Source organism: Mobula birostris, chromosome 17 (assembly GCF_030028105.1).
Source record: "Mobula birostris isolate sMobBir1 chromosome 17, sMobBir1.hap1, whole genome shotgun sequence".
In the NCBI taxonomy this organism is placed as follows: Eukaryota; Metazoa; Chordata; class Chondrichthyes; order Myliobatiformes; family Myliobatidae; genus Mobula; species Mobula birostris.
In genome coordinates, this window is record NC_092386.1 from 43,435,844 (window position 1) to 43,456,930 (window position 21,087).

At 40.3% G+C, this 21,087-nt stretch overlaps 1 protein-coding gene across 8 annotated transcripts in view; it reads right to left on the minus strand.

The window, feature by feature from the left end:
• Positions 1 to 21,087, minus strand: part of agtpbp1 (ATP/GTP binding carboxypeptidase 1) — a 267,274-nt gene that overhangs the window by 4,925 nt on the left and 241,262 nt on the right. The window contains exon 29 of one of the 8 annotated variants that reach the window (XM_072281606.1): positions 14,995 to 15,083. The exons of the other annotated variants lie outside the window; for them this stretch is intronic. The gene's annotated coding sequence lies outside the window, so the exon portion shown is untranslated. Of the gene's footprint in view, positions 1 to 14,994; positions 15,084 to 21,087 lie in introns of those variants that run through there. 8 annotated transcript variants of the gene reach the window in all.

The following is a 21,087-nucleotide window of genomic DNA, read 5'->3' on the forward strand; positions in this document are numbered from 1 at the left end:
TTGGAGTCAGATTTCAGCGCAATTGAATGTAGATTCAAGATTAATGAAAAAACTGCACTAAGAATTTAGCAGATGAAACTGATGAGGTGTGAACAGTCTGTCAAGAAAAGGCTTCCTGCAGTGATTGTAATCTTTCTAGACTCACCAGCTCTTCCAATTTTATGAAGGAACTTAAATGTAATTTAAATATATTGACTACAGATTTTAACTCAATAATATTTAACAATATGCAGGAAAATATACTCATACAAAACATCAATTTTTTTTGTCTTTAACAACCTTTGCATAAAAATATTTGAAGACGTAGATTTATTTTTCCTCTTCAGCAAGGCACAACTTAAATAACAACCCTGTTACATTTCTTTTTCAGAGCTACATAAAATCTTCATTTGGACACAAAACTATCACTTTTACTCAAAATAAGTTAGATTATCAAAACGTTTCTTACTGCATATACACTTTAAAAACCTACCTCAAATTTAAAGGAATACTAGAGTAAATATACAGATGAAACTAAATAAATATGCAATATAGCAAACAAATTATTTACAAAAACTTTATATTTGTATCCAAACTAGTTTGATTGCATCTTGCTCAACAGCATTACTGCCAAGAATCTGACTGACTGTTTTTTAAATCTGCAGCGTTCAACAGACATCTCCATTAAGAAACCTAACAAAAGAACAAGGAGGAAACTGACACCCTTGACATGAGCAATGTTCTACTTATCAGTCAGCAGGAGAAACTATAATATGATCTAGACCAAAAAAAATTATAAATTTTCTCTCAAACTCACATCAAATAAAATCAGCTAGGGGAGAAATAGGAAAGTGCAGTCATTAATTCTGGCATATTTCCAGAATAAAGTAGGCTGCCTTTCAGACAAGTCTGCAAGTACATGCATTAAAATACTAATTGGTAGTTTAATAGAGAAATCAAGATTCTAAACAGGAAACTAAGGCTGAAAATGTTTCTTAATTGTTTTTCAACAGGGACAAGATTTTTTTAGATTAAAATTATAACTAGGGCATAGATATAATTTTCTTGAAGTATGTTTTACACAGCAAAGGTTGACATATAAAAAATCTTGAACATTTGACATTTTACATGAAACATGAACCATATTATCCAGTGTGGTTTCTGAAAACTGTTATGTGATGCATTTGTTGTAAAAGATCAATTGTTGCTTTAAAGCTGTTTGTTACGGCTTTAAGCACTCTCAAGTACTCTTCCTCAGATGCTGCAGAAATCAATATATCCTCTTGATTACAGACACAATGAATAATGTACCTAACATTTTAGGACCAATATTACACTGTATAATCATTTCACGTATGCAGACAAGTGAAGCATTGGTTTGCATTGTCAACATTCAGCTGGGCATACACATAGAACAAACTATTGCTGCTAAAAAGAGAAACTTTGTCCCACCCATCTCTGCATCTAGATCCTGGAATTAGACAGAGAGTACTCTTCATCATCCTACATTCTGCTCAGAGTGGCCTCAGAGTCATCACAGGGATGGAACGGCTTGTTAGACTTTGGAATGACAATTATTGGCAACATGTCACCTTGTTCTCACCAACGTGCCATGGTTTTCCAACTTCTTGAGCTCCTATTCTATTTTAGTCTTGAAAGTTTTGGCAGTGATATATCTGTGCAATTTATTTGTTTCATATCTTGTCATAAAAACAGGTACTATGCCCTTCTGCACAGGTTTACATATTGAAAAAGAACCATATTGAAAAGAACACTCCCAGTTCCTAAAATGTGTGGTACTGTGACTATATTGCTAGATCCAGTTGAATTTAAAGAGTCTTCAGCCAACCTCTGTCCAGTATCATTAATCAACGAGTGTAGTTTGCAATGATCATTTGCAAGTTGGTTTCCTGATCCCTATGAAGAAGAGTGCACATCAACTGCCTTGCTGTCTTTAGCACTTCATCTCAAATAGGCCAATCAGATGAAATTTAATCCTGACAAGTGCAAGCTGGTGCATTTTAGTAAGTAAAAACTAGGGAGTGTTGATGAACAGACAAATGTACTGATCCAACTTCATTGTTACCCGGAAGTGGCAACACAGGTTCATAGCAGTGAAGAAGGCATATAGGCACGCTTTCCATCATAGGTCAAACCACTGAATATAGGATTTGGGACATTATGTTGCAATAGAGAACACTGGTTAGACAGTATTGTGTTATGTACTGTTCAGACCATCATGTTACAAGTACGATATGATCGTGCTGAAGAGATGTTCCCTGGATTTGCAGGGAGAGACTAGATTGAGATTTGATCAAATTAGATCAATTTGATTTCTCTTTGGTATACCTAAAATGTGTAATGAAACGGAAGCTTGTAAGACAAAATCGTATTAGTTTGGAATGTGGGGATGTTTCGACTAGTCTACAGCCATGTTTTGAGAACTTAGTGTGAATAGCAGTCTACAGTCTTGAGAGCAGAGAATGGTGAAAAACAGGCTTGTCTAAGGAAGTATTAGAGTTAAGTGTTTTGATGGATATAAAAGGGGTGAATTTCTTCACGCAAATGGGATTCTTCTCTGAGACTCAGTTGCAACTAATGCTAAGAGCTGGGAATTGAGACAAGGACATCAAGAGGGAGAGAGACACTGGAAAAACTGCTGAACACTTGCAGTTCCCTCTGACAGTATATTGCGTGGCGTGGCTTAGGACTGGTTGATAAGTATTTAATATTTTATTAACCATTTGTTTTCCTTCTGTATTTTATTTTTTATACTGTATAACTCTAACAAAGCAATTTATTATAACCTTTAACGTATGTACAGTGCCTTCTTTGCTTAGTTGCTGAATTAGTAAAGAACAAGGAATTAATTTTAAACTATTTTTGTTACAGCTGCACTTATTTTTCCTGGAACAAAGGATAATGTAGAATAACCTGATAGAAACAAATATGATTATGGGAAGTAATGGGCAGGGTAGATAGTCAAAACTTTTCCCCCAGTAGGCTAATCAAAAACAAGAGGTTTAAAGAGAGAGAACGGAGATTTAAATGGAACTTGTATGGAAAGAAGGCAGTGGTTGATATCTGGAACTTGCTGCTAGAGGTGGTGGTGGAGGAATCAGGTACAATTATAATATTTAAGAGGTATTTAGACATACATTTAAATAGGAAAGATAAGAGGTTATGATCCTACTGCAGCCAAGTAATGCTAGTGTAGATGGATAAAAAATTGGGATAGACATAGTACACCAAAAGTAGTTTTTCTTCATTGTAGGACTTCGTGCACGTGTCTCACTCCGTAAGTGAGCACCTGCAGTCCATAATTACTTCCAGAATTTGGCCTTTTACTCTGAGGTGGCTTTTGTTTTTGCAATCTATTTAAGTCCTTTTGTCATTCAGTCCAGTGTTGCGCAGAGGACATTCTGCCCAGAGACAAGTCAATCCCTCTCACTGCACACTCCTGGAACATATCAAAATTACTTTGCTGTGCCAAGTTCTTCAACTAAACAAAATTATCCAAAATTGCTCTTCCAGAGTTTTGCCTGTGGTGGTAGATTTATAGCTTTCAAATGTTTCTGAGACTGCTGGGTTAATGGTGATGATGATTTTGTTGAATGTGACATTGACTGTCCTGTGAGCTATCGATAAATTAACTAGCATTATATACATATCTCAGTATTTTTTTTGTACTAAAGTAGTCTTCCACTTGCAAAAGATTTCTACGTGTTCATTATTGTTTCTTTCCATTACTTCCATAAGATGATTAGCATGAAATAACACTCACTCATTCCAGCTACAGCTATCTGCTATTTTCTTGTCTTAGCAACTTAATCTTCAGATATATCAATTCTGAGTCGAGTCTGTCATTTTGTCCAAAGCTCTACTTCCACCCCTGATCTTGCACTCAGTTAATTCTAGGTCTGTCATTGGGAGTTTTCTCACTTTGACTGCAATCCTCCCAATTTCACACAGGCTCGCTTGCTGCTGTGTGAGCCTTTGCAGAATGAAATTTACATCATCAGCATAGTACCTAGTTCTGTTTCAGTGTAAGGTGTTATCCATCAAGGCTTAAGAGCTCCCACAAACGTGACTGCTCATTATAATGGCTTCACAAGATTAAGCAGAAAGTTGCGCAAAAAAGTGTTGGAACCCAGAGAACAGTCAATCATTGAATACTCTATTTAAAGATGTAACAACCTAACAGCAACCATGAACCTCTAACAATTGTGGCTACAAATATTAAAATAACTTTATACATAACACTAATTAATGCCTTGAAATATTGCTGAGATATTGCCTTTTGACATTACAATACTGTGAGAATATGACTGCATTTGCAAGAAATACTTCTCAAAAGTTGTTAGCTAGTTTTGGCAAAGCAATTGGCAATATGGTTTAGAAATTCTGCACTACATAAGAACACCTGCCAAAATGGACAACATAATTATTGTGTTTCATGATGTGCCAAGATTTGTATTGGAACTCTGTTTATTTTCTGATCCTTGGGGTTCTTCTGGGAGTCAAGAATCGCGAGCAGTTTTAACTCTTAATGACTGTCAATTTTAAAATACAAACAAACATACAAATACCAAGCAAACTAAATAAAGATCTGAGAAATGAAGCAGAGGTGAATGAAAAGCTAAGATGGCGAAAATAAAAGATGGCACCTCTGAAAAATCCATCACCTCTACAACTGAGATGAGAGAAATTCCTTAGATAAACTAAACCAATCAATGGTTACACAATTACATCATGTGGATAATATGCCAAATCTTAGCCAATGAAAAATGAGGAAGGTGATTAACCATTCGTTTAACTGTTATACTGCGTTCTGCCAGTAAATGGGGATGAGCCACCACATACTGTGAAAAACACATGAGTTTGTTAAAAAGTGTGGGCACGTGGCCAAGTGTTTAAGGCACTCGACTAGAGATCTGAAGGTTGTGAGTTCGAGCCACAGCCGAGGCGGCGTGTTGTGTCCTTGAGGAAGGCAGTTAATCACACAGTGTTCTGTGGCGACACTGGTGCCAAGCTGTCTGGGTCCTAATGCCCTTCCCTTGGACAACATCGGTGTCATAGAGAGGGGAGACTTGCAGCGTGGGCAACTGCTGGTCTTCCATACAAGCTTGCCCAGGCCTGCGCCCTGGAGAGTGAAGATTTTCCAGGCGCAGATCCATGGTCTCACAAGACTAACGGATGCCTTTATTATTTATTGTTAAAAAGTAAAAATGATTAAAATACAACTTTGGTCTTACATTAATTCATTGTATAAACAGTGGTTTCCAACATTTGGTTGACTCAGGGCAATGAAGCCAACTCTACAATGTTCTGCAATGTCAATCTGAATAACAACTGGAAGTAATTGAGTGGCTTGAGGTCACCTGTTGTAAAGAAAGGCGCAATGCTTCTCCAACACTGTATAATGAGGTGTCAAAGGTAGAGACCTGGGGAGATGATTATTGCACTGCCTACAAAATACTGTAAGTGGCCTCTTGCCTGCCAAAAGCTCAGAAATTTGCTCCATCACTGCATCTCAGTTGGAAACATTTTTGTCTTCTGTTACAGAGTTTCCAACAAGGACAACTTCAAGATTTGCTTCTATTAACAGCATTTTAGATATTCTTTCTTCTGAAGGACACTGCTTTACAGTCTGTGAAGCAGTTTATTTCTTACTCAATTATCTGAGTGACATACAATGGCTGACATCACTATTGAATAGGCACATCATGCCAATGGTTCCAGTCATACATTAAACCAAGCACTAAAACTAGGGAAAGATTGAATTTCTACAGCCTGTTTTAATTAGGTAGCATAATTGAAATGCTTTAGGAATCAAATTTCATTCTTGAAGTGGAATGATTGCATCTTAACTTAACTACAGCACACTGAAACAACATTTAAACATCATTAAGACTTCTGAAGGAGAAGAACCTTTACACAATCAAGCTTGCTATATAATGGAAAATTATGTTTAGTGCTCTTGAAGGCATGTATGTACTTAATATGTTTTAAGAAAATTCATCTATGAGCAAGGAAGCTAATATTTATCTTAATGTACATGTGGAAATTATGAATATTTGTCGTAAATGTTTTATTCATGTTTTTTCCTCAAACTTAAAGTAATTGACCTTTATTAAAATCATTTAAGAATTTATTCATATTATTTAACAATTACACTTCCATTTAAACTAGGTATAATGAGAGGAAATCTGCTCTTAAGTAGAGATGCGCAGAATTAAATGTTTGCGTGATAGCTCAAAACAACTCAAGCAGTTTCAGCAATCGTAAGTAGAACTGGTATAAATTGGAATGCTGCCTTGCCGTTGACCATTTTATGATACAGCCCAGGACCAATTTCATCCTGTAATTGCACTTCACACACTCGTGCAAGGACCTCCAAGTACAGCTAGAGGAGGAAAAGAAGTGGGAGATGCTAGATCCTACATCATTTAAATTATTTTAGAATAAATTGTGTTCTTTAATAATTGTATAATTCAATTTTCTTGCATTCCTTTATACTCTGTGGTTAAGTGAGTCTTCACATTTAATTCAATATTAAAATGCTTTCCAAAATACATAAAATTTCCAATGAGTGCACCAGATGTTTTATCTGCACCAGGTGCATTGAGATGCAGCTACTGAGAGACTGTGTTGGGGATCTGGAGCTGCGGCTTGATGACCTACTGCTTATTAGGGAAAGTGAGCAGGAGATAGATAGGAGCTACAGGGAGTTAGTCACCCCGAGACTGCAGGAGTTAGATAAGTGGGTGACTATCAGGGAAGGGATGGGAAGAGCTCAGATAGTAGAGAGCACCCATGTGGCCCTCCCCCTCAGTAATCATTATCTCGTTTTGGATGCTGTTAAGTGGGGGGGGGGGGGGTGACCTGACAGAGGATGACCACGGCAATCGGGTCTCTGGCATTGAGCCTGATTCCATGGTGCAGAAGGGAGAGAAGATGATGAAGAATGCGTTAGTCATAGGGGATTCCATAGTGAGAGGAACAGACAGGAGGTTCTGTCAGCCTGACAGAGATACCCGCATGGTGTGTTGCTTCCCAAGTGCCAGGGTATGGGATATCTCGGATCGGGTGCAGGATATTCTGAAGGGAGAGTGTGAACAGCCAGAAGTCATGGTACACTTTGGTACCAATGACATAGATAGAAAAAGGGAGGAAGTCCTGAAGAGAGAGTTCAGGGAGTTGGGTAGGAAGCTGAAAAGCAGGACCTCCAGGTCCCAGTAATCTTGGGATTGCTGCCTGTGCCACGTGCTAAAGAGTGTAAGAATAGCATGATCAGGCATATTAATGTGCGGCTGAGAGACTGGTGTAGGGGACAGGGCTTTGGGTTCCTGGATCATTGGGGCATCTTCTGGGGGAGGTATGACCTGTACAAAAAGGACTGGTTACACCTGAACTCAAAGGGGTCCAATACCCTAGCAGGCAGATTTAATAGAGCTGTTAAGGAGGGTTTAAACTAATTTGGCAGGGGGATGGGAACCGGAATGATAGGGCTGAGGAAGGGAAAACAGAAATAAGTCAAAGATAGCATGCAACAGAGATGATAGAAAGGACAGGCAAGAGATGAGGCATAATCACAGCCAGTGGGATGAGTTACAGGGCAAAAGAGGCGTAATGCAGTTAAAACAGAAAGCAACGAATACTGGACTGAAATTGTTGTATTTGAATGCACGCAGCATAAGAAATAAAACAGACAATCTTGAAATTCAGCTACAGTTTGCCAAGTATGACATTGTGGCCATCTCTGAATTTGGTTAAAGGATGGCTGCCATTGAGAGTTGAACGTCCAAGGACATACAGTGTAGCGGAGAGATAGGTTAAGTAGGTAGAGAGGGTGGTGTGGCCCTGTGTATAAGAAATAATATGAAATCATTAGAAAAGAATGACATAGGACCAGAAGGTGTAGAGTCTCTATAGATTGAGTTCAGAAATGTCAAGGGTAAAAGGATCCTAATGGCAGCTGTATATGGGCCTGTAAACAGCAGCCGGGATGTAGATTACAAATTACAGCAGGAGATAGAAAAGGCGTGTCAGAAGGGCAATGTCATGGTAATCGTTGGGGATCTTAACATGAAAGTGAATTGGGAAAACCAGGCCAGTACTGGACCTCAAGAGAGAGAATTTGTAGAATGTCTGAGGGATGGCTTTTTAGAACAGCTTGTTGTTGAGCCTACTAGGGATCAGCTGTGCTGGATTGGGTGTTATGCAATGATCCAGAGGTGATAAGAGAGCTTAAGGTTGAGGAACCCTTAGGGAACAGTGATCACAATATGATTGAGTTCACTTTGAAATTTGAGAAGGAGAAACTAAATTCTAATGTGTTGGCATTTCAGTGGAATAAAGGAAATTACAATGGCATGAGAGGGCAATTGGCCAAGGTTGACTGGAAAGGGACACTAGCGGGAAGGACAGCAGAGAAGCAATGACTGGAGTTTCTGCAAAAAATGAGGGAAGTGCAAGACAGATATATTCCAAATAAGAAATTTTTAAATGGAGAAGGTCACTACCGAGGCTGACAAGTGAAGTCAAAGCCAAAGTAAAAGCAAAAGAGAGGGCATACAAGGAAGCTAAAGCTAGTGGGAAGATAGAGGATAGGGAAGCTTTTAAAAACTTGCAGAAGGAAACGACGGTCATTAGGAAGGAAAAGATGAATTGTGAAAGGAAGCAGGTGACTAATATCAAAGAAGATACTAAAAGCTTTTTTTAAGTATATAAAGGGTAAAACAGAGTTGAGGGTAGATATAGGACCAATAGAAAATGACACTGGAGATATTGTAATGAGAATCGCAGAGATGGCAGAGAAACTGAATGTGTATTTTGCACCAGTCTTCACAGTGGAAGACATCTTCAGTATACTGGACATTCAAGAGTGTCAGGGAAGTGAAGTATATGCAGTGAAAATTACAACTGAGAAGGTGCTCGGGAAGCTTAATGGTCTGAAGGTAGATAAATCTCCTGGACCTGATGGAATACACCCTCCGGTTCTGAAAGAAGTAGCTAGAGAGACTGCGGAGGCATTAACAATGATCTTTCAAAAATCGATAAGATTCTGGCGTTGTACCGGATGACTGGAAAATTGCAAATGTTACTCTGCTATTTAAGAATGGTGGGAGGCAGCAGAAAGGAAACTATAGACCTGTCAGCCTGACATCAGTGGTTGGGAAGTTGTTGGAATCGATTGTTACAGATGAGATTACAGATACCTGGAGGCCATGACAAGATAGGCCAAAGCCAGCATGGTTTCCTGAAAGGAAAATCCTGCCTGACAAACCTACTGCAATTTTTTGAGGAAATTACAAGCAGGGTAGACAAAGGAGATACAGCGGATGTAGTGTACCTAGATTTTCAGAAGGTCTTTGACAAGGTGCCGCACATGAGGCTGTTTAGCAAGATAAGAGCCCCTGGATTTACAGGGAAGTTACTAGCATGGGTGGAGCATTGGCTGGTCGGCAGAAAACAGAGAGTGGGAATAAAAGGATCCTATTCTTGCTGGCTGCCAGTTACCAGTTGAGTTCCACAATTCAACGTATGTCAATGAATTGGACTATGGGATTAATGGATTTGTGGCTAAATTTGCCGATAATACAAAGATAGGTGGAGGAGCGGGTAGTGTGGAGGAAACAGAGAGCCTGCAGAGAGACTTAGATAGTTTAGGGGAATGGGCAAAGAAGTGGCAAATGAAATACAATGTTGGAAACTGTACGGTCATGCACTTTGGTGGAAGAAATAAACAGGCAGGCTATTATTTAGATGGGGAGAGAATTCAAAATGAAGAGATCCAAAAGGACTTGGGAGTTCTTGTGCAGGATACCCTAAAGGTTAACCTCCAGGTTAAGTCAGTGGTGAAGAAGGCAAATGCAATGTTGGCATTCATTTCTAGAGGTATAGGATATAAGAGCAGGGATGTGATGTTGAGGCTCTATGAGGCACTCGTGAGACCACACTTGGAGTATTGTGTGCAGTTTTGGGATGCTTATTTTAGAAAGGTTATACTGACATTGGAGAGGGTTCAGAGGAGATTCATGAGAATGATTCCAGGAATGAAAGGGTTACCATATCAGGAATGTCTGGCAGCTCTTGGACTGTATTCCCTGGAGTTCAGGAGAATGAGGGGAGATCTCATAGAAACATTCCAAATGTTAAAAGGCCTGAACAGACAGATTAGATATGGCAAAGTTATTTCCCATGGTAGGGGAGTCTAGGACAAGAGGGCACGACTTCAGAATTGAAGGACGTCCATTTAGAACAAAGATGCGGAGAAATTACTTTAGTCAGAGGGTGGTAAATCTGTGGAGTTTGTTGCCACGAGTGGCTGTGGAGGCCAAATCATTGGGTGCACTTAAGGCAGAGATAGATAGGTTCTTGATTAGCCAGGGCATCAAAGGGTATGCGGAGAAGGCAGAGGAGTGGGGATGACTGGAAGAACTGGACCAGCCCATGATGGAATGGCAGAGCAGACTCGATGGGCTGAATGGTCCACTTCTGCTCCTGTATCTTATGGTCTCATATATCAAATGCTTCAATGGTAGTTAACTAACTAGCGATGGGGCATTTTGGCACACTCCATCATTTGAATTGTTGAAACTACTTCAGAAGTAATAATATTGAATCAATAATCTGTCCCAATGGTTGGGTTACTGAATGCAAAGGTCAGTAGTTTGGCAAGGATGCCTACAGTTTCAATACCTGACCTGCGGGAGCTTGGCAATCTCCTAACCATCTCTATGTGTGCAGCACAGGTAGCTGTGGTAGAAGAGAGAAAAAAAATGGTCAGGCAATACACACAAAATGCTGGAGGAACTCACCAGGCCAGGCGGCATCTATGGAAAAGAGTACAGTCAATGTTTTGGGTCAAGACTCTTTAGGGTTCCTTTTTCTGATTGGATATTGAATAATACTGAAAGGAAAACTTTGCCTGAACTCACAGCTCATGGTTGTTGTGTAGGCCTCAGATAATAAACTTTAATGTTCTGTGTTTTCTCTTTGATCTTTTGATAGTCCACTGCTCTTTTAGACAATGATATGTCTCCATTTAAATACCGTTTAAATAGACACAAACATTTGAAAATTAATTCATAGAATTTCAATTCCTAAAAATTAAAAACATTTTGATAAAACACATACAGAAACACTGACATTTACCTCTTTACTCAAGGCCAAGAACCCATTCAAGTGAATGTGTTTGCCCTGCTGCTATAAAGCTGAGGGACTAGAGATGAAGGTCACTTTGGTCCCTCAGTCCACAGCTATATATACTGCTGGATTCTCAGAGTTGCAGGTCAGATACTCAGCTTGTTCCCAGTTTCAGAGATTCTTAAATCAGAGATGTGCTGATTCAGGAGGAAAACAATGTTGAAGATTTTAGACCTGGTAGAGGAGATCTGAACTATGGTTATCCTTTCAGGATAGAAAGCTGATCCCCTCCATGATTGGATAATGTGCTGGCACTCATTACCTTCACTCACACACAAGGAATCCGCACTTTTGTTTTTTTTAACTGAAAAGGATTTTTTTTAATATAGATTAGAAAGGATGGTGTAGTTAATTACAAAAGATGCTCAGCAGAACTGGAGAGGAGTGAGATATAAATGCGACAGGAAAGACGGATGCATTGACAGAGAAAAATGATCACATTTCTTTGACCCTTCTCTCACTCTCCTCCTCTTGCTCTCCCCCCTCCCCCATATGGAGGGACTAATCCACAGTTCACAGCTTCTCAGTGCAAGTTCTACTCCAAGGTCATTTTCTAGGGGTGATTTGCTGATTTTGGGAAGGCATGTTATACGGTATTGCATTGCATTTTGGTAATGCCAGTTTTCCCTTAAACTTTGAAGAATCTGCGAGCTGTTGGGAAAAATATTACTTTAGCCTATATAGTGATGGGCTTCAGGATCTATAATGTCACTATTCTTGGAGCTCCAGGCAGATGTTTTTTCATGTAGATGTTCAACACAAAATGCAATGTGGGAGGGTCATAACTATATCTAAGCAAGAGTGAGACGGATGTTTGGAAAAACATTTTAGCAACAACAAAACAGTGTACACCAAAGGCATCTCTGGCCGGGACAAATTTAAAGGGAAAGGGTTCAATACAGTTGAGGCACTACCAAGGGAAAAGGGAAGGATTATTACAATTGATTAAGGTAGAAGAGTAGACTTTGGTTCATTGGCCAGGCACAACATTCTCAAGAATGTAACCAGGCAACAATGACATTAGACTGTTTATCCTTTGAAAAGTTATGGGAACTACTGACACATCGTTGAGAGGAAAATTGCGCCATAGAAGCAATAGCAGTATTTCCTGTTTTTTTTTCTTCTAGTCCTTTGAAGCAGACTACTATTTCAACAAATACAGTATAAAGTGGCACAAAATACAAGCTGCAACCACACCAATGTATATTGGCATTTTCTATGGGATCACTGAAAGATTTTGTTGGTTACTCTTAGATCAGCAGGTAAATGAACAAATATGTAAATACTCTGGGTTTTGAAACGTAAGATCTGCAAACATATTCCTAAATACCTAATGCAACACACTATTATAAAAGCAACTGTAGAAAATAAAATAGTCATCTAGAACAGGGGTCCCCAACCTTTTTTGCACTGCGGACCGGGGTTTCATATTGACAATATTCTTGCGGACCGGCCGACCAGGGGCAGGGGGTGGGGTAGGGTTGCCAACAGACAACAGTAGCAGTCAAAGACGTTATGTTTACCCAGAGAAAGACTACAATGACCATGAAGCCTTTGCGGGCACTAGTGCGCATGTGTGACTTGCGCCGGTTAATTTTCTACAAATCGTTTTTGGCGATTCTATTCGGGGAGGGAGGGGGGTGTTAACCACGACCGGAATATAGGTGAGAAGTGACTAATACACTCAATTTCGTTTCTAGAAGGGTTTATCTAACGAATTTAATATTAAACACACAGCGCATATTTTCCTCGCATGAATATAGCAATAAGTCAATTATCAGGGTAGGACAGGTGAGCTTGAAGTAAGTGTTGAAAGAACTTCCAATAGAAGTGGCAGAAGCAGGTTCGATATTATCACTTAAAGTTAAATTGGATGGGTATATGGACAGGAAAGGAATGGAGGGTTATGGGCTGAGTGCAGGTCGTTGGGACGAGGTGAGAGTAGCGTTCAGCACGGACTAGAAGGAGATAGATGGCCTGTTTCCGTGCTGTAATTGTTACATGGTTATATAAGTCAATAGCATCATAACATTTTAGGTAACGTTTGGATATTAAACACACAGCGCATATTTTCACCGTATGAACATATAAAATCATTGCAACACACCAATATCGCTGAATCAGTGGGAGCCCTGGGCTTGTTTTCCTGCAACAAGACGGTCCTATCGAGGGGTGATGGGAGACAGCGATACTCGAATGTGGTTCCCTATGTCCAGTCTATTCCACAATTTAGTTTTTGTTACATTCATTGCAGAGATATGTTGGAAATGGAAGCAACGTTTTCGGTGCTTTCGTGGCTATCTCAGGATATTGAGCCTTGACTTTGATCCAGAATGCTGGCAGAGATGTTATGTCAAACATACTTTTCAGCCCGCCGTCATTTGCAAGCTCGAGGAGTTGATCTCCTTCCCGCGCTGACATGGACGACACATGCGTAATGGCTCAACAGTGGGCGTGACAGGGAATGAAGAAAGGTGCAGCTGACTCATATCGCCAAATCACATCGTTTCCTCGCGGCCTGGTAGCGCATGCTCTGCGGCCCTGTACCAGTCCGCGGCCCGGTGGTTGGGGACCGCTGATCTAGAATACTGCATATGCCTTATTTGGGATAGCAATAGCTGACACTAAATGGACAGGCATTTTCTTTGTGGAAATTTGATTATATTTTTGGACCAAACTATTAAGTATAAAAGGATGAAAGTCAGTTGATGTTCAGAAAGCAGCACTGACTATTGCCTACTGACATCCACAGACAATGGGTGGTCAACAACCAAAGTGTGGCTGTGATAAAAATTACACACTGATATCTCACAACTTTTTCAAAGGAACATCTTTGCAGCATTAAATAGAGATTTTGGTCACGCTGTTAACATATAGTTCCTTCAATATTATTAACAACTGGAGTACAGGCTGTAGTTGACAACATCCCCAGTGTACTTCCCCTAATTGAACATTACTTGAAAAAGTTTTGCTGGAGAAATAACTATACAGAATCAGAAATTAATATTTGTCCCATGTCTGAAACATGCATTACAATACTGGCTTCTTAAATTCATTCCAAAGTTAGGATATGCTGTCTGATAGATATCCCAAGACTCGAGAAGTGAATTGCATTAAGCCGCCGATGAGGAACCTTTCAATGAGTTAACAGATTAACGAATTTCAAATAAAAGGATAACATTAACCATAAATGATTAATCAAAGAAAAACAAACACTATCTCAAAATCCTGAAACTGGAGGTACTGGTGATGCTCCTGATCTACCCAGTTACTCCAACAATTACCCCAGACTTCCCTATTGCCCTATTTCTTTCCGCTCCATCTACCCATCACCCACACACTCCACTCACTCTTCTGAACTGCCCAGCCCACCTCCCTTACTTGGTTCTATGCTCCTCCTTCCTTTCCTATCATCTGCAACCCTTTGTTGTCCCTACATATCACCTCTCAGCCTCTGTTGCCATTTCCACTCCTCCCTGCTCCGTCTGCCTAATATCCTTCCTCACCTGGATCTACCCATTGCTTACCTGCTCTTGGCCCAGCCTTTCTCCTCAGCACTTTATACTGGTTATCTCCCCTCTATATTTCAGTCCAGATGAAGGATCTTGACCCAAAATATCAAATGTCCATGTCCTTCCACAAATGCTGCCTGGCCCATTGAGATCTTCTACCTTTTTGTTTCTACAAAACTAAACTGCCTTTCAGAAGCTGACTACCATCAACCAGGACTTGTATCCAATACTTACATACTCTACTGAACTCTTACACACTTCGCAAGGGTGCAAATCTCATTCCCAGCCACCACTGGAAGAATGATTATACTTGAGTAGGTATGAAATAGATCTGCAACATGCTGTCAGGACTGGCTCACTTTAACTTTGAGATGTGTTCCTCTGGACAAGAAAGAGAACATGAGATTTATTAAAGATGTAGAAAATTAAGGAGGGTCTGAAAAATGTAAGAAGCAAAAGGACATATTTAACTTAGCAGATCAGCAAAATGCAATTAGGCAAGTTGGCTCTTCTACTGTCACAATAAAAACATAATATGACAAATAACCTATTCGTGTGCTGATGGCTTGAATGATTCAAATCTCAATGCCTTCAAATACTGCCAGCTAATTAACCTTGACAGCAACATCACCCAAAGATGCTGCAAGAAACAACTCCTTCTTTGCACTCTGTCCAGCCCCCTCATAATTTTATGCATCACGATAAAATCTTTCCTCAACTGCTTCCACTTTACATAAATTCTGCTGCATCAGTCTTTTCCCATAATTAAACTTTTGCTTTCTTATCAACTTCTGTATAAATCTCCTTTGAACTACCATACCGCTCATATTATGTGGTGACTGAGACTGCATTACCCTAGCTGTGACCCGCAATTTTCACATGCCTTCTCAGCTCATACATATATTCAAAGCTTTAGTAGAAAATATAATAGAAATTGTAACAGAATCACAGAAAAATCAGGACACAGGAAGCAGCAATTAATCGACCTCCTAACCCTAACAAACTTTCCAGTTCTTGATCCACAGCTCTCGAGGTCATAGCTCTTTAACTGTACTGAGCACTTCTGTCTCTACCAAATTTTTTATCAATGAGTTCCAGACCCCTGCAGCTCTCTGGGTGAATCAGTTCATGCTTTGGTCAGAAAAGCATCTTGTGTCTTATGTATTGACTTGCACTGTCTTCTTCAGGGATAGTTGGAATTATTAGTTCTATTTTGTTTCTGTATATTACTCAGTATCCTATCAACGATCAGGCAAGATCATGTGCAATTCAGCCAACTTCTCCTGTTTGCCACTCATGCTATTTCAACTTTGAGTAACCTGTTGGTCCATCTGAACTCCAGGCTCACCACTGCAGCCATCCTTTGGAGTGAAATAATTCAGAACGTGGTCTGGACGTGGGTCCCGAGGCCCTGCTGCACTCCCCAGATTGCCTAAGTAGCCTTTTAGCAGCTCTTTGATTACATTAAAAAAATAGCTGAAATAGCATTAAATCTTACTTATAAGAAACTAAAATTTTAAAATAAATGTACTTAAAACATTAAACAGTAAGAAATTGAGAGTTTAGATTTAATCAAATAAAATCTAGTCCACTTCTTTACTGAACAGCTGCTGTGTTCAGGGCAGTGACACATTAACATCAGTGCATATCTGGCCAACAGTTCTGATGACTTCCTTTTGAATCAAGGTTGACAACCTCAGCACGTTCTTCATTCAGCTCAATGCCAAATCTACAATGGAGTCAGAAGTCAGAGACACTAGAACTGGCATAGAAGATGCATTCAAACTGAATTGCAGTCTGGCAGTTAGCAGTCAATATGTAATCTCCCAACATGTATTCCCCCAACATGTATTCCCTTGCCTAGACTCACCTACACAGACACCAAGTCATAGTCCATCTACCATTTTTTTCCTCTTTTACCTAAGAGCTCCATGCATTTCAGATCCAAGATCAACACTCTAAAATACAAACCCCATTTCCAGAAAAGTTGGGATATTTTCCAAAATGCAATAAAAACAAAAATCTGTGATATGTTAATTCACGTGAACCTTTATTTAACTGACAAAAGTACAAAGAAAATATTTTCAATAGTTTTACTGACCAACTTAATTGCATTTTGTAAACATACACAAATTTAGAATTTGATGGCTGCAACACACTCAACAAAAGTTGGGACAGAGGCATGTTTACCATTGTGTTACATCATCTTTCCTTTTAATAACACTTTTTAATCGTTTTGGAACTGAGGATACTAATTGTAGTAGATTTGCAATTGGAAATTTTGTCCATTCTTGCTTGATATAAGACTTCAGCTGCTCAACAGTCCGTGGTCTCCGTTGTCTGATTCTCCTCTTCATGATGTGCCATTCATTTTCAGAGTCAATGGTACTTTCACATACATGCAACTCACCCATGCTGTGGGCACTGATGCACCCCCATACCATCACAGATGTTGGCTTTTGCACCTTTCGCTGATAACAATCTGGATGGTCGTTTTCATCTTTGGCACGGAGAACTCGACACCCATTTTTTTCCGAAAACTAGCTGAAATGTGGACTCATCTGTCCACAGCACACGGTTCCACAGTCTTTCAGTCCATCTGAGATGAGCTCGGGCCCAGAGAACTCACCGGCGTTTCTGCATAGAGTTAATGTATGGCTTCCTCCTTGCGTAATACAGTTTCAAGTTGCATTTCTGGATGCAGCGACGGACTGTGTTGAGTGACAACGGTTTTCCGAAGTACTCCCGAGGCCAGGTGGCTATAATTGTCACAGTAGCATGACGGTTTCTTAGGCAGTGCCGCCTGAGGGCTTGAAGATCACGTGCATTCAACAGTGGTTTCCGACCTTGCCCTTTACGCACTGAGATGTCCCTGAATTCTCTGAATCTTTTCACAATATTATGTACTGTAGATGTTGAAAGACCTAAATTCTTTGCAATCTTGCATTGAGAAATGTTCCTTTTAAACTAACAATTCTCTCACGAATTTTGGCACAAAGGGGTGAGCCACGACCCATCCTTGCTTGCAAAGACTGAGCCTTTGATGGACGCTACTTTTATACCCAGTCATGATACCTCACCCGCTATCAATTAGCCTGCTTAATGTGGAGTCTTCCAAACCAGTGTTACTTGAATATTCTGTGCACTTTTCAATCTTATTTTAACTCTGTCCCAACTTTTGTTGAGTGTGTTGCAGCCACCAAATTCTAAATTTGTGTATATTTACAAAATACAATTAAGTTGGTCAGTAAAACTATTGAAAATCTTTTCTTTGTACTTTTGTCAGTTAAATAAAGGTTCACGTGAATTAACATATCACAGATTTTTGTTTTTATTGCATTTTGGAAAATATCCCAACTTTTCTGGAAATGGGGTTTGTAGTTTCAAGCAGGCTAACGATGGTAAACTACCTGAAGAACATCTAAGATAGCAACTTTATGTTTAAATACTAAATAGCTGATTATTGCTTTTTCTAATCACATGATATTATAATACAAAATATCTTCAGAAATGTTATAACAAGAGCTTCCCATCACATAGAAGAAACATTTTCAAAGGCCAATATTCATGCTAGCCATCTCCAAAAGATGCAAGAGTTTGCATCTGCGGCTGGTCTAAAGTAACATCAGCTAGGGGCTTGAAGATACATAAGGGTAGGATGATGTGCTTGAAGGAGACAAGACTGGGACCGTGCATCGACCAGTATTTCTTGAGGGAAAGGACGAGTAAGTCAAATGAAGTTCCGCGGCAGGATGGAACCCAAAGTCCGCAGAGCATCAGTAACCCAGGCGCCATCTCAGAAGAGTACATCAACACTACAGACCACTGCTCACAGGAAAGACAAGGCCAGCCAGCAGAAAGTAAGCTGCAGGTGAAGAAGCCATGTGTGAAGTGACGGAAACCCTGGAACAAGAAAGAGCTGGCAACAGTCAATGAGGATCTATGCAGACTCCTCAGCAGTCTAAAGGGCACAGTTGAGAAGAGAATTGAGAGGATGGGCGACCTCATACACAACTGTGGAGCAGAAATATTTAGAGTGGGAGAAATAATTAAGACAAAGCTGCCAGCACAGCCCAAATCAAGAAGACAAAAGGAGATAGAGGGCCTCATTAAAGAGAGGCATCAACTGAGGAAACAACGGAGAAAATCAACCATGGAGGAAAGAGAAGGAATCAACATCCTGCAGGCAAAACTAAAGGCACAACTGTCGACTCTAAGGAGCGCGAAAAAATCTCAGGCTTGGAAGAAAGAAGAACACACTCAGATATGATTCTATAAGGACCCCTAAAAGTTCGTGAAAAGTATTTTCACCAAGTCGATGAATGGAACTCCTAAGACGTCAGAGGAAGAGTTGGAAGATCGTCTGAAGTTGACATAGTCAGACAGCTGGAGAGCTGAACACATCTTCAGATATGCCACCCATCCACCCTCCACATCAGCAGTTTGACATCTGTCCCCCCAGATGTAGTGAGATAATAAAAATAGTAAAGCAGACAAGGGCTGCTTCAGCACCAGGGCCAAATGGACTTCCATACAAACTCTACAAAAATGCACCAAAAGTCCTGAACCTCCTATGGAAAGAGAGGAAGGTGGTCCAGAAGAATAAACTTATTCCTAGAGAATGGTGGCGGCAGGAGGAATTTTAGTTCCTAAAGAAAAAGATTCCTCAGAAATTGGACAGTTTTGACAAATACATCCTTTAAATTTTGAAGGGAAAATATTTTTCAGTATCAAAGCACAAAGGTTGTCTACTTAACCTGGAGAAAAACAACTTCATCGACACTCACGTGCAGAACGCAAGGACGCTGGGTTTCTCTGGCTGCTTGGAAGACACACGTATAATTTGGCATCAAATACAAACTGCTAAAAGGGCAAGAAGAGCCCTCCATGTCTTGTTCTTGGCCCTAGCCAATGCCTTTGGGTCAGTCTCACATAACCTCCTATGGTCTTCATTTGAATTCTTCTGTGCACCAGGATGTCTTACAACCCTGGTCAAAGCCTACTTTCGAGATCTGCTGTTCTCATTAATAACTGTAGAGTGCAACACAGCCTGGTAGTCTGTGGAGGTAGGCATAATGGCAGGTTGCACCATCTCTCCACTGGCCTTTACCATGACAATGGAAGTAATCATTAGAGCTTCTAAGTGGGTAGTAGGAGGAAAGCGACTGAAGTCAGGACTATACCTACCACTAATCTGGGTATTTATGAATGATTTAACCATCCTGACAACTACCATTCCATGTATCAAATGTTTGCTTGAGAAGCTCCATTCAAACATCAAATGGGCCCGAATGACGATTAAAACAAGGCAGTCTAGGAGCATTTCTATAGTCAAGGGAAGGCTGGTCGACTATAAATTCCACGTGGATGGAAAAGTAATTACTACTGTGTCAGAAATGCCAGTTGAAAGCTTGGGACGTTGGTACGATGTAAACCTCAGTGACACAAATTAAGTGAAACTGGTTTGAGAGAAGAAATCAGCAAAGGGCTTAAAGCCTTCGATATGAACTTGCTGCCAAAAAACCTCAAGCTCTGGTGCCTTCAGTTTGGATTGCCCCCTCGGGTGTTGTGGCCACTGACTGTGTATGAAGTCCCCATCACTCATGTTGAAAAGCTGGAGAGGACAGTTAGTTCCTTCATTAAGAAGTGGATGTGCCTACCAAGATGGCTAAATAACATCAACACGTATGGAAAAGGAGCTTTGGAGCTGCCTGTCACGGGGCTGACTGAAGAGTTCAAGTATGCCAAGGTGAGGCTTGATATGACTTCCTTGGAATCTCATGAAAGCATTGTCCATTATATTGCACCCAGGACCTTAAAAGGGAGAAAGTGGTGTCTAGCAGAGTCAGTAAACCAGACAAAAGCAGCACTCAGGTTTGCAGACATGGTGGGCCAGGTGCATTCTGGAAGAAGGGGTCTTGGCTCAACACAAAAGCAAGTGCGAGCTACGGTGGTGGAGGAAGTACAGGGACAGGAGGAGCAGATGAGGTATGCAAGAACAGTGTCTCAGGCAAAACAGGGACAGTGGGCAAGGTGGGAAAACATTGAGAAAAGACAATTCAGCTGGAAGGACTTAAGGGAAAAGGAAGGAAGAAAGATTAGCTTCCTTATAAGAGATGTTTATGATGTCCTCCCAACTGCCAAAAATCTGAACCAGTGGTTCAGTCAAGACCCAGCTTGTCCACTCTTTGGAAGAACAGCAAGCCTCAAGCACATCCTCTCATCTGGCAAAGAAAGCCTCACTCAAGGAAGATACACATCGAGGCACAACCAGATTCTCAGATGTTTGTCATCCAATGTGGAAAAGCAAAGGCTGAATAACAACCCTAAGCCCCATATGACTGGAAGAACCACCATCCCCTTTGTCCGGCAAGGACAGATAGTG